Below are 14,576 nucleotides of genomic sequence, written 5' to 3' on the forward strand. Positions count from 1 at the left end.
TCTGGTGAAAAGCGATCTGTGAATATTGGAAATAAATACATAAATGTGAAGAGAATACTATTTATAAAGTTTACTAGCAGGCAAATGTAGAACAGAAGTGCTAATAACCATTGTCTGGAAATATCTCCTACTCATCGCAGCAGATTCTGCAAACCATACGGCAGCCTCTGCAGAGAATATAGCCTAGATGGAGAATATAAAGGGTACGGATGTAGAAACTATCCTACAGTAGAAAGTGAAAATTTACATCTGTTGCCCTGCCCACTTTTGTCTCTGGCCATGCCCACCATTGCCATGTGGACCCCAGAAGGTTGCCTGTAAGGGAATGTGGCCCTCAGACTGAAAGGTTTCCCCTTCTCTGACGTAAGATGTTGCGATATATGGAAGCCCCACATGAAACACTCAGGAGTCAAGCTGCAATTTAAGTAAGGCTATGTTCCAATTGCAGTCTTGCATCATCCAGGAATCAGCATACACAGGTGGGATTACATACAGGGGAGAAGGCTGTGTGGGGAAGTCAAACATACCTCTTTATACTAACCGGCTATAGACCAATTTGGCAACGCCCCATGTCTCATGTTCATAGGAGCCAACGTCAAGGGGCCAAGGGGTCTTCAGCCTCCTCTATAAAATATTTGAGGGCCTCCCACAAAGTAGATAGGCACTGGCTTTCAAATAGGGTATGTGCACCGCATCATGTGATTAATTATTTGGGGCTGAGTTTACCGGGGGGTTCCCCCCTCAATATTTTATTCAAATTGGCACCTCTGCTCATGTTGCTGATTCACAATTCAGCGTGGGACCAATTCAGCATCAGAAGTTGTTCTTTATGTGCCTCTCAAGACCATTCTCTGCGTCACTTCTGGAGTGGAACCCTTCATGTTAAGGATTTCTATACTTATTTCCAATGTATCTCCTGCAGCAAGGTTAGGTATTCCAGGTCAGTTTGGTAAATGTTAAAGAGTTAAAATCCATTTGGTCTCAAGAAGCTTCTGTGGCTTTAGCATGGCTACTCCTGAATAAAGGTAAAGGTAAAGGGACCCCTGACCATTAGGCCCAGTCCATTAGGTCGTGGCTGACTCTGGGGTTGCAGTGCTCATCTCGCTTTATTGACTGAGGGAGCCGGCATACAGCTTCCGGGTCATGTGGCCAGCATGACTAAGCTGCTTCTGGCGAACCAGAGCAGCGCACGGAAACGCCGTTTACCTTCCCACCGGAGCGGTACCTATTTATCTACTTGCACTTTGATGTGCTTTCAAACTGCAAGGTTGGCAGGAGCAGGAACCGAGCAACGGGAGCTCACCCCATCGCAGGGATTCGAACCACCGACCTTCTGATCGGCAAGCCCTAGGCTCTGTGGTTTAACCCACAGCGCCACCCGCGTCCCTTACTCCTGAATAGACGGGTTTTAATATAATGGGACCCACATACAGTGATTTTCCTAAGATCTCAAAGTGTTGAGCCTCAAAAGAATCTTTAAGACAGGCCAGTATTGTTCTCCCAATAGCACAGATGGGGCGCTGGGGGTAAGTATTAGTAGTTGAGTTCAAGGCTCAGCATAGATTTCATAGTGCAAACCCTAACAAGGAATGTGGAAGCTGTGGCCTTCCAGATGTTGTTGGGCTACAACTTCCATCATCCTTGACTCCTGGGGCTGATGGGAGTTGGAGTCCCACAACATCTGGAGGGCCACAACACCGAGGCATCCCAAACCTAAACTTGACCTTGAGCTCCGGTCAATCTCTCATGCCCAATTAAACACATTTAAAACCTTGGCTGTGCCAAATGTGCATTTATTTTATTTTCCTTATATTTAATTTCCTCCCACACTTACTGATTTTATACAGATACACATCGCAGTTTCTTTTGTTCCCAAAGTTAATTGGTTCCTCTCAGTGGACATTGAAAATAATTAATTAAACTGAAGATCTGCAAGCTTAAAATACCTCTCAAATTCAAAGAGACCACTTTTAAATGGCTAGCTTTCTCTTGAATACCTCCCAACTGCAGATCTCATAATGCATTTTTTCTGGAGTTGCGTCAAATCAGGTCTCTTTTAATGTGTGCCAAGCGAAGCCATGGGATTGGATCTCACAACATCTTTTTCTTTTTCACTTCAAAGCAGCTGTCTGAGGCTACAGATTTAATCAGGAAGCGGTGTTGATGTGTTTGGGAGGGAGGGGTGAACATATTTCCATCATGCCATTTTCCTATTCAAATCGCCCCCCCCCCCATAGTTGCTGTTAGCTCTACTGTGGGGAAAGGTCGAGTATAATACACATAACTGTCTCTTTACCTCCGAGAAGCTAATAGGTTTTGGGGACAGGGGAAAACAAACGACCATTGGGCAACAGTAATAAATAGTAAGGGAAAAGGTTAAATTGTTGCTTGATCAAATTAGCAGTCCCAGACAGCTCTGGAGTTAAAAAAGGAAGCTGGAAGATCCAGTCATGTATTGCCAGCATCACCTGTAATATCTGTTTGGCACTCATGTGACGCTAAATTCAAATGCCTTGAAGCAAGTTGCAAGAAAGAAGTAAGTGGGCAATCTGATTTGAGCAACAGTAAGCAGTCCAGCAGGGACGCGGGTGGCGCTGTGGGTTAAACCACAGAGCCTAGGACTTGCCGATCAGAAGGCCGGTGGTTCGAATCCCCGCAACGGGGTGAGCTCCCGTTGCTTGGTCCCAGCTCCTGCTCCAGAGTCAGGGTCCCTTTACCTTTAACCAGTCCAGCTGTCTCTGAACACACAACTGAGTGGCAGTGAAGGATTTAGGGGTGAAAGGGACACAGGTTTCTACATCTGGGAGCAAATACAAAAAAACAACCACCACCATTAGCTTATTATGCTTAAGACTTCCCATCTCTAGAGCACATTTCAAGCAGGTAGAGGTTTGAGGGAAGGGTGCGGATGGGGCAGTAGACAAGGACAAAAACTCAAGACCTAGAAATGTAGAAAAGAAAGAAGGGAATGGAAATTAAATATGGCTGTTGCCCATATACATGCTTCTACCATTTGTTGGGAATTTCACTACCCACCCCACCATAAAGCTTGTAAAATGCATTAGTTTCCAAAAAGCACAAAACATTTCCTGAAGTAGGAGTCCAGTAATTGCATCCCTGTTCTAAAATTTCGCTTTGCCAGCTTGTAAACGCTTAGCAGTTCTGCAGGTGTAGCTTCCACCCTGATCTCTGAGCACAGCAAGATTCCAGGGGTTCCAGGTTCATGTTTCCTTTTGGAAATGAGGCACAGTAGAGACGGTGGTGTCTTTATGATATATGGTTTATTTACACATTTATACAACCTGAGCCTATGATGGAGGGGTTCACAATAATACACCCCATGAGATTCTTACTTTTCCTATGGCCTAAGTCTTGGGTGCCAGCAGAAATCAACCATAGCCCTCTGGCCCTCTGCTCCAGCTTGCTAATAATAATAATAATAATAATCATAATAATAATTTTATTGTTTATACCCCGCCCATCTGACTGGGTTTCCCCAGCCACTCTGGGCGGCTTATAGCAAATCTAAAAACATAATAAAAGCATCCCGATACATTAAAAACTTCCTGATACAGGGCTACCTTCAGATGTCTTCTAAAAGTTGTGTAATTCTTTATCTCCTTGACATCTGAAGGAAGGGTATTCCACAGGGAGGGTGCCACTACCAAGAAGGCCCTCCTCCTGGTTCCCTGTAACATTGCTTTTCACAGTGAAGGAACCAGCAGAAGACCCTCAGAGGAGGACCTCAGTGTCCGAGCTGAGCAATGGGGGTGGAGATGTTCCTTCAGGTATACTGGGCCGAGGCCATTTAGGGCTTTAAAGGTCAGCACTCAAATTGTGCTCGGAAATGTACTGGGAGCCAGTGAAGATCCTTTAGGACCGGTGTTATATGGTCCCAACGGCCACGCCCAGTCACCAATCTAGCTGCCACATTCTGGATTAGTTGTAGTTTCTGAGCCACCTTCAAAGGTAGCCCCACGTAGAGCGCACTGCACTAGTCCAAGCAGGAGATAACCAGGGCATGCCCCACTCTGGCCAGACAGTTGGCAGGCAGGTAGGGTCTCAGCCTGCGTACCAGATGGAGCTGGTAAACAGCTGCCCTGGACACAGAATTGACCTGCACCTCCATGGACAGCTGTGTCCAAAATGACTCCCAGGCTGCAGACCTGGTCTTTTAGGCACATGGTTGCTGCATTTAACCTACCGCAACTATTTCTCACATGCCAACTGCGATTCTGAAAACAACTCTCCTTCCAACTCTAAAACTCTCCTCCCTTTGTCTTTCTGATGATTCATCTTTAGCGGGCCATTACCAGCCTGACCCCTGATTGTATTTTAACATTCTAAATTCAGTGTCTTTCACCCTGGAATTATAAGGGAGCTCCAGGACTTAGAAGGGGAGTCCAGACTCGCCTCTAACTCATAACAATATGCTATGTTGTTAAAAATACGTGCAAACAAAAAATGTGTAGGATCTTTCTTCACATTTCAATGAAATGTCATATAATCAGATTTCTTTTCATATATAAACAGTCTGTTAAGCATGACTAAGGTCGCTTCCAGGTGACCTATTTATTAAGCATTTATCCTGATTTATTTGTTGAATGTAGGGAGGCTAGATAAATGTTGGCTATCATGCATTTGTGATGATTTTATTTTGGGGAAGTTAGATGATGTTGCATCAAACATTATCCCACAATTTCTAGTTCATTTTCCTGTCGCTTCTCACAAAAAGTCTGAAGTGGGTGGGTTTTTTTGTGGCGGGACACACAATTTGGTTGGACAACAGCACAAAACCAGTTTAGTTCTGCAACCTGAATTTGTCAGTATGTGATTGAATCTCACCTGAAAATGGTGACAGTCTGGAATCCTAAACTGAATACAAATGCTTCCTATTTAATAGAATGGGTTAACAACACAATGTTGATAATTTGCATCTGGATATTTCCTGGGAAAATAAAGAGTTTTCATCTGGCGGCATGCACTAAGTGGCATTTGGTAAAAGCAGCAGAAAGATATCTCAGCTGAGTAGAATTTTAACTGTCTCCAGAATATCAAGCAGGATAAACATGCCCTCCACACAGGTGCTCCCCTATAATTACAGTACAGCAAATCCTCCAATCTGACTTTGGCCCAGTGGTTTGATTTCTGCTCCACTTGATGAATTTCGTACAAGACTAGTATAGACATTGGATAGACTAGTACAATTATATGTCTGGGAAGCATTGCTAAAAACACTGAACTCTAGGATAAACGAGAATGGGGTAAACGAAGGGCAGTTTTCTTGACCTGCTGCAATTATGTGAAGGTCACAAAAGCAACTCGCTGCCTTTTCTTTTTTTTTGCAGACGTAGCTGCTTTGGTGTTTATAATCACTGCTGATTTCTCCAGATCAAGGGCAACAGAGCCTTACTGCATATTGCATTCTTAACACTGGGGACTGGGGAGTTAAATATATGTGTAGAAAAGCTTCTTTTCCCATCTTCCAGTCAATGCCTTGTTAGATTTAGCATATATTCACAGGATGCTAATGCGGAGAATTATCTTACCAGAGGCTTTCTGAGGACGTATCTTCTACGTTAACAGCAATTGCTTCCTGATAATTTTCCCGTTTAGAGATGTAGCAAAAAGAGAAGAAGAAAAAGTAATCATACCAACAAAGCAACCTGTTTAGAGTTGGTCTCATTTCTAATAGTCTGGCTTGCAGTGCAGTCCTTTCTTTAGTACTTCTGAGATGCAGCGCTCTCGAGAGCCTGAAGGTGAAAGATCTTTCTGTGTTACAAACACACAAAAGAGGAAGTGGAGAAGTCGGGAGTGAAAGGGGAAAAATAAATTGCACAAATAAAGATATGGACTAGAATGCAGTGACTGCAATATCCACCTGGCAACATACTCATTCGTCTATATAAATACTTGCACAGAGAAATGTATAGACACATAACACCTGTAGCCATACAAGTACTTCAGTTTGTCACATTTTGAAGATGTCGTTGCTGAAGTCTACTAAGTCTGCACTCAAAGGGTTCAGGAAGCAATAGTGCAAACACACAAACTCTAATACAGAGATCAGTCTGCATTTGGACCCAACCTCTCCTATTCATTGGGATGCAGGTGGCACTCTGGTCTAAACCACAGAGCCTAGGACTTGCTGATCAGAAGTTGGGCGGTTCGAATCCCCACAACAGGGTGAGCTCCCGTTGCTCGGTCCCTGTTCCTGCCAACCTAGCAGTTCAAAAGCACAACAAAGTGCAAGGAAGTGCGGGAAGGTAAACGGTGTTTCCGTGCGCTGCTCTGGTTCGTCCAGAAGCGGCTTAGTCATGCTGGCCACATGACCTGGAAGCTGTACGCCGGCTCCCTCAGCCAGTAAAGCAAGATGAGTGCCGCAACCCCAGAGTTGACCGCGACTGGACCTAACGGTCAGGGGTCCCTTTACCTTTATCTATCTCCTATTCATTGCAGAGAACCCATTGGAAAGAACAAACTGGCCAAGCAGAAAGTAAGACCAATAGGCAAAATAAAAAGCAAATGCTTACATGTGATGATCATGCAAGTGTTTAACAGTGATCTCAGGCATGCATGTTAATGATTTGATTATATAGTACAGTTATCCCAAGTGAAGTAATGCAGACAGCAAGTGCTGTCTCTGTCACCTTTGATAATTTCAAAGCAAGGACTTAGTAAGAAAGGGATATTTCTTTCTTTTTGGTGCCCAGGTTCAGCTCCTGAACATTTGGTAAGATGGCTGATGTGTATTGGAAGATTCTGGTTTAAAAGAGGTAAGAATTCTCTTAGCTCCAGACAGTATATTCCTCACACCTTGTGACATCACTTCTGGGAGGATAAACAGGAAAGCAGAATGGAAATAACTTGCCTGCTTCTTACTTCTTCACACAATCATTCCTTCTGCTGAGCTGAATTTCAGACTTTAGGAGGGTTTGGGCTTTGGGCACCTGAATTAAGAAGCATCCAAATAAGAAGTCCAGTTTTCATGACATGCCCAACACCTGTCAGACGTTAAGGCGCAGAGGACTCTTGCAATTATTTCCGCAACAAACTAATACGGCTACACAATCTCTGGAAGTTGCAGAATGGGTGCATACTGAACCTTCAGATTACCATTTAATTCCAATCTGAATGATGCAGGGATCCACATTTGACTCATATTTGACTCAGAACACATTATTTGGGCACACAGATCCAAGGTATGTCTTAAGATCCATGCACATTATATGCTGAAGTTGCATGTGCTTTGCTGCAAACACACTGGTGTTTGCCAACATGTACTGTGGCAATGTAAAGTAGGAAGAAAAAACAGTTGTGAAAACATGTCAGTCAGTATGAAGTCACATCCCAAACCACAACCCTAGTATGTTTTCAAATGTCTACACTTTCCATGAGCCTTGCTCAGGTGTTCTGAATTTGTCAATAATCCAGAGTGGATTGAAAGTCAGAACAGAGTCTACTCAGCTACAGTTGTTGATGATGATGTTCAACAAGTATACAACTTTGACAAAAGAAAAAGAGTAAACACAAAAGAAAACAAAAATACAACCACGGACATGAAAGGAATACATGTCATTTTTACAGTACTGAGTCTATATATGGTACACTTTTTAATAGACATTCAATGAAAGAGCACTAGCATCTAATTGTAAACACACAGGCAAGGTTAAGTCGTGGCTGGAAAAAGTAAAACAGAAAAAATACTAGTTAAAGGTGCTTGCAGAAAAAAAAATAATTTGTAGGGGACAATAATAATATGTGGATAACTATAAAGATATGTGTAGCAAATGCCCGCATAATCTTCAGGCACCTGTGCAATTATTAAGGCTTTATTAGGGTCCAAATTTAGACGTTCAGATCAAAAGACAGAGGCTGTAACTAGGCACAGTAATAATGACATTCTTCTCCCCCTTTTCCTTGCCGATTATGAGTGCTTCCTGGCAGGTGTTTATTGTGGGATCAATGCTGCTGCTCACATGGGCACGTTTTTCACAGCGCCCACACAACGCCATTGCCATCAACATGCCAGCCTGCATTCTCCCTCTTCCAATTAATCTGGATTCCCTTTCCATGGAAAACCCAGTAATTAAAAAAAATAAATCAAAACCTGTAACCAACAACCTCTTTGCAACGTCTACACGACCCTTTTGCTATTATTAAGCCCCCCGCCCCAGACCCTGGAAGTGTTCTTTTATTAGCCATTAGCATTCAAAGTGTTTGGACAGGGCCAGTCCTGCTATAAGGCTGCCTCAGGTGTCTAATTTGTGGTGTCCTGAAACCCAGGAAATCATTAGCTATTCAGTTTAACTCTCTCTGTGTGTGTGTACAGTGGTACCTCGGGTTAAGTACTTAATTCATTCCGGAGGTCCGTTCTTAACCCGAAACTGTTCTTAACCTGAAGCACCACTTTAGCTAATGGGGCCTCCCACTGCTGCTGCGCCGCCGGAGCACGATTTCTGTTCTCATCCTGAAGCAAAGTTCTTAACCCAAGGTACTATTTCTGGGTCAGCGGAGTCTGTAGCCTGAAGCGTATGTAACCTGAAGCGTTTGTAACCCAAGGTACCACTGTATGTGTATATGTATATATACAGTGCTTTTTTTCCTAAAAAAATGTTTACGGGTACTCTCATTTTGACTCAAGAAGATCACCATTTTATAGTTCAAATTGGGAAAAAGAAATACAGTAATTGGACAAAAGTACAAAGATTCACAAAATGTTTAGGGGTATGCGTACCCCTGTGTACCCCCAGAAAAAAGCGCTGGATATATATGTGTGTGTGTATACACACACACACACACACACACACGCCGAAAACTCCAGGGAGAGGCACTTGAAGGGTTCTTTGCCTCTGGCTCCAAAATGACTTAGTCGGCCATGGCTCGCGGAGGGTGGGCAACCATTTGCCGCTGTGCCTCAGGCGGCAAAAAATATTGAGGGGGGGCGCATCTCACAAGGAACCCAAGCGCCGTTCCCGTAAGGAAACGCGGCTGCCCCCGGCGCAGCTGCGCGCGTCAATTTGGTCTTTCCCATCCCACTTGGGCATATTGGGGTCCGTTCCCCCTCAGCCCCAACTTGCAGAAGACTTTTGAGGGAGAAGCTGCTCGCTAAGCCTTGGGCGAGAGTTGTGCCGCGGGAGACCATATGGGTGCGGCGCGGGAGAGGGAGAGACAGAGCGAGCGGTAGCAGCAGCGGGTGCGCGCGCGCACACCCCCCCCCCGAGAGACCACCGGCAGCATCCCCCAGTTTCGAGCGAGGAGCCCCACCCGGGCGCGCGCTCGCTCGCTCTCTCTCTCTCCCTGTGCGCAAGGGGTTGCCCGCGTGCGTCCAAGTCTCCTCGGCCGCCCTTTCCCTCGAACAATGAGCAGGGGCCGCGCGCGCCACCACCCACCCCTCCCCTCTTCTCCCGTCCCTCATCGCTTCCCTCCCGCCCACAGCCCGGGACTAGGAGCCGGCGGAAGCAGCAGCAGCAGCAGCAGCAGCTGCGGCAGTTCCCACCCCTCAGCAGCCACACAGAGACACCGGCAGCAGCAGCAGCAGCAAGACGCGGCAACGGCGCCGGGTTTGGTTCAGTATGTCCACCACCGCTCGGCGCCGGCGGCGACCGAGGCTTGCAGCGGCCAGCCGGCAGCAGCAGCGGCTGAGCTTCCCGGGTCTTTAACTTGACCCTCTGCCGCCGCCGCCGCCTCCTTCTCCTGAGGTAGGGGAGGCAATGGTAATGAACTGACCCGGCGGCAGCGGCCAACAACCCAGCCTTCTTCGGCGCTCCCCACTCACGGTAAGGAGCGGCGAGGGAAGCGCGCGCTTTTCTCACCCTGCCGCCCCCACACACAAACACCCGCCGTCCCGGGAGGCGGCGAAGTGAAGTCGACCCAGTCACAACAAACAGCAACAACCGACACAATATTTTCCAAAGGAGTCGAGGGAGAGAGAGGCGCTGCTCTTCGCCCAGGGAAGGAGAGGCAGGCAAGAGCGCGCGCGCGCGGTGGAGCCACACAGCGTGCAACCTTCACGGCCATGTGCAAGGAGGGGAAAAGGCGGGGGGGGGGCGGGAGCCGGGGTCAGAAGCGGGAGTCGCCCAGACAAGGGAGCTGTTTTTTTGGGGGGACGGACTAATAATGCAGTGCCATTGAAGTGGGGAGGGCGTGGGAGATAGGAGGAGTTGACAGTTGGGCGGCTGGCAGGCAGCAGGAGGAGCTGGGGGAGGGGGCTGCCTGCGTGTGTATGGGGGGGGGGGAGAGAAGCTGGTTGGCGCGTGTATTAAAGGGACCCGACTCCCCCCCCCGCTAGTTTCCCTCGAGGAGCAGCGAAGGAGGAGAGATCTGCTGTCTAAAGCGAAGCTTCGGTTGCTGCTGGGTCTTTGAGGAATTCCTAGAATGTGGTACGTTGCTGGGTTTTCTTTCTGCACACCCCTCCCTTCCGTGTGTGTGTGTGTGTGTGTGTGTGTATCTCTATATGTGCACGCGAGAATTCTTCGCCAAAGGGAAAGGCGTTCTTTTTTTACCCCCCCCCCCCCGCTAATGAGGGAGATGCTGCCTTTCTTCCCCACCCCAAATGGAACATCGTCGCCCGGGCTTGGCAACAGCAGCGCCGGAGCGAGCGAAGTGGCCCCCGGCGCAGCGAGCACACACACTCTTTTCTCTCACACCGAGATTGTGGCAGCTTGCAAAGTGCGTGGGAGATCAGAAGTATTTTGCCCTCTGGCTCTTCGAAGAGAAGTGCGGCCGTTTCTTTCTTCCTCTCTCTCTCTCTCTCTCTCTCTCTGTCTGTCTGTCTTTTAATAACCGGGTGCTTTTGTGTGCAGGGAAACGCAAGCCTCATTCAAGGAACGGGCTAAGTTGTCCTGCAAATCTCCCAGAGCTTCAGTGATCTTGAACATGAGAACCGGAGGGAGCCGAAATTGGTTCGACTCCTAATCCCTCTCGTATAAATGCAATTTGAGGAAGGGTGTGTGTGTGTGTTGTTGTCGTCGTCTTCGTTGAGACCAGTTCCTAAAGTATTTTATTTATTTATTTTTGCTAATGTTTAGCCTTTTTTTGTTTTTGTTTCCAGACTTCTGCGGCTTACAGTAGGCAGTGTGGTTATTTATTTATTTATTTAGTGAGACTTGGCTGTTCAAAGAGTTGAATAGATACGTTTAGAGAAGCAGTGCTTTCCAAGAATTTAAATGAGGTCTTTTTTTTTTTTAATGGCTTTCTAGGACTTTTCTATTAGCTCTCATTGTTTTCTCTGGCTGACCTTTGGGTAGTTTAAGCAACTGTACTGAATTTTAAGACAGTAGTATAGGGTCACACAAACATTTTGTTGTGCGTCTTTTGTTTGTTTTTCTGTGCAACTGGAAATATTTATCACAATCACCATGGTGGGAAATATTTGCATTTAACAATATGATTTACAGTTAATAATAATACTGTGACAACAACAATATGCTCTAATACCAGCTTCTCCTTCAATCAGATGTTTTGTGTTTTTCATAAAGTGTTTATGTGTTTTAGAATGGTATAGTCGAATTACAAGGACAGAAATGATTTAGATTGCGAGCCTTGTTACTTACATGCTTACATGAGGTAACAGGTTACATGACTGTTCACATGTTTCACTGAACACAGAGACATACTATCTCCACACATGTACAAGTGTTTGTTCATTTGCACAGTTAGACTGATATATACATAGACTGTGCACTGGTTGAATATTGCATGTGAATTACTGAATGAGTGTGCAGCTTAACTATGTATGTACGTACATTGAATGTCCATCTAGACATGTTTACTCAAAAGTAAGCCCCATTGAATTCAGTGATCTTTACTTCCAGCCATAGTTTCTGATTTCAAGCATTTGCACTTCAATCCTAAACACTTTGATTTTGAAGCAGTTTCTATTGATGAGAGTAGTTCTGTTGAGAATACATTGTATGGAAATAAGCTTCCCTGAAATTAATGGGTTTCTTTGCAAGTGAAACTACTCAGGTTTTAAGGCTCAGTAAGCACTTTGGGGGGTATCTGTGTGTTAAAATTAAAATTAAACTAGGATTTCTTTCAAGAAGAACCATTGCACTGTTGCTTTTTAATAGTTGAAGAAAATAGCTCAGATAATTTTTGAGGAATCATTTCAAGTGATGGGGGAAAGTGTATTCTAATTTTAGAACTGAACTCCTTTTCTTTTTCAAGAAAATGCCAATCACTTCACTAAAATGCCTGGGAGTTTAAAGTTGAAATTGGACATGGAAATAGCTAGTACTCAGCAGAAGTGCTTTGAATCTTCAGAGAAGATTTGCCATGATTGGGGCTGAGTTAAAGAACCTGTAGAAAAATCACATGCTGTGAATGTGTGGACTACTTTGCAAGAGGTTTTCCCCTCAGAGCTCATAAACCGCACAACTAAGGGAAACTGTGTGATGCATGCATGAATGGTAAGATTTCATTGTGTAGCATAGCCATATTGCACTGCAAGTTAGGGATGGAAGTCATTCTGCACAGTATCTGGATGTGTAGACAAGATATGAGCTGTAAATGGACTTGGGTGCAACTACATTTCTATCTTACCTTTCCTCTCGGGAGCTCAAGGCGCAGTGTAAATGGTCCGCCCTTCCTTTTATTCTCACAGCAACCCTGGGAGGTAGGCTAGGCTGAGAAACAAGAGGTCCAAGTCACCTCTGGATGGCTCAATATGGATTTGAAACTGGGTGTTCCAAGTCTTAAACATTACACTACGTTCTACAGATGTAGGTAGTCCTAGTCTATATTAAAGATGGTTGATGGGAACAACTGTATACTTTTGGTATAAAAGTCTGGGTCAGAGCTTCGAGATAGGAGGTCTTATATTGGATAAATTTTGTAGGAGAAAGCCCTATGAACCTTTTGATCATACAGAGTTTATGATATTTGCATTTCTCCCAGTAGTTCCACATACAGTGGTACCTCGGGTTACATATGCTTCAGGTTACAGACTCCGTTAACCCAGAAATAGTACCTCGGGTTAAGAACTTTGCTTCAGGATGAGAACAGAAATCGTGCAGTGGCGGCGCAGCAGCAGGAGGAGGCCCCATTAGCTAAAGTGGTGCTTCAAGTTAAGAACAGTTTCAGGTTAAGAACGGACCTCCGGAACGAATTAAGTACTTAACCCGAGGTACCACTGTATATGGAAAGCAAATTTATAAGATGTGTGAACTGTCGAATCTTATGTTTCAGAATTTCTGTGAATTTGAGGTAGAAGACCTGTGAGATTCCTTATCAGTATCATGAATCGCCCGCCCACCCAATAAATATAGTATTGGAGCCTATAGCATTGTGAGATACTATCAAGGTCGGGTTGCACATCAAGACGATTGGCGTCATATATGTACTTCCATTTTGTGAATGTTGTTTACCAGTAATAATGACATCTTTATCCATTTGCATGGATGCATGTTGCTTCTGGAAGTATACACGATGCATTTGTTTATGCATATAGTGCAAGGCATACTCCTGTAGGGGCAGTGTTTTGTACATAAACTTTATATAACCTTTCAAGTCTGGGTGACTCCAACAAGGATCTGCCCTCTGCCTCCTCGTTCTGAGGGATCAATACTTAATTTTTAGTTAACATGTACTAAGTACACTGGAACACAAACGCAAGATACAAGGTTTTTCTTCTTTGCAAAGATTTTCAGTGGAAGATCGTATATTTGCATTTATGTATCTTAGGACTCATTCACACATGCATGTTGACTCGTTGACTCTAACACTGTGATGACTGGCATGTGTGAATCACAGATTCATGTCCATTCACATGCTTACAAGAGTAAGCAAGCATTGAATGTACAGTGGTACCTCGGGTTACATACGCTTCAGGTTACATACGCTTCAGGTTACAGACTCCGCTAACCCAGAAATAGTACCTCAGGTTAAGAACTTTGCTTCAGGATGAGAACAGAAATCGTGCTCTGGCGGCGCAGCGGCAGCAGGAAGCTCCATTAGCTAAAGTGGTGCTTCAGGTTAAGAACAGTTTCAGGTTAAGAACGGACCTCCGGAACAAATTAAGTACTTAACCCAAGGTACTGTGGGTTAAACCACAGAGCCTAGGGCTTGCCAATCAGAAGGTCAGCGGTTCGAATCCCCGAAACGGGGTGAGCTCCCGTTGCTTGGTCCCAGCTCCTGCTGCCAACCTAGCAGTTCGAAAGCATGTCAAAGTGCAAGTAGATAAATAGGTACCGCTCCGGCGGGAAAGTAAACAGCATTTCCGTGCGCTGTGCTGGTTCGCCAGAAGCAGCTTAGTCATGCTGGCCACATGACCCGGAAGCTGTACGCCGGCTCCCTCGGCCAATAAAGTGAGATGAGCACCGCAACGCCAGAGTCGGTCACGACTGGACCTAATGGTCAGGGGTCCCTTAACCTTTACCTTTACCACTGTACATGAGTGAAACTAGAACTCTTAGTTACAGAATGAGACACTCAGTGTTTATATCATTTGTTCTAATGCATGAACTCTGGTTTCAGAGAGCATCCATGTTTGTAGATGGGTCACAAGGATCTACATGGAGGTGTGATGTTATGCTAAACTACTAAACATATTTGAGAGCAAATAACGTTTGTGG

General features: G+C 45.3%; 1 protein-coding gene across 6 annotated transcripts in view; it reads left to right on the top strand.

Moving 5' to 3' along the window:
* Positions 1–9,207: 9,207 nt before the first annotated feature.
* Positions 9,208–14,576, top strand: part of ST6GAL2 (ST6 beta-galactoside alpha-2,6-sialyltransferase 2) — a 75,718-nt gene continuing 70,349 nt past the window's right edge. For 2 of the 6 annotated variants that reach the window (XM_083610739.1, XM_083610743.1), the window contains exons 1-2: positions 9,432–9,779; positions 10,292–10,382. The gene's annotated coding sequence lies outside the window, so the exon portion shown is untranslated. Of the gene's footprint in view, positions 9,780–10,291; positions 10,383–10,592; positions 10,672–14,576 lie in introns of those variants that run through there. The other 4 variants (XM_083610741.1, XM_083610744.1, XR_014547231.1 and 1 more) reach the window with 3 other exon arrangements.

Source organism: Podarcis filfolensis (genome assembly GCF_964270895.1).
Source record: "Podarcis filfolensis genome assembly, chromosome: 4".
Lineage (NCBI taxonomy): Eukaryota > Metazoa > Chordata > Lepidosauria > Squamata > Lacertidae > Podarcis > Podarcis filfolensis.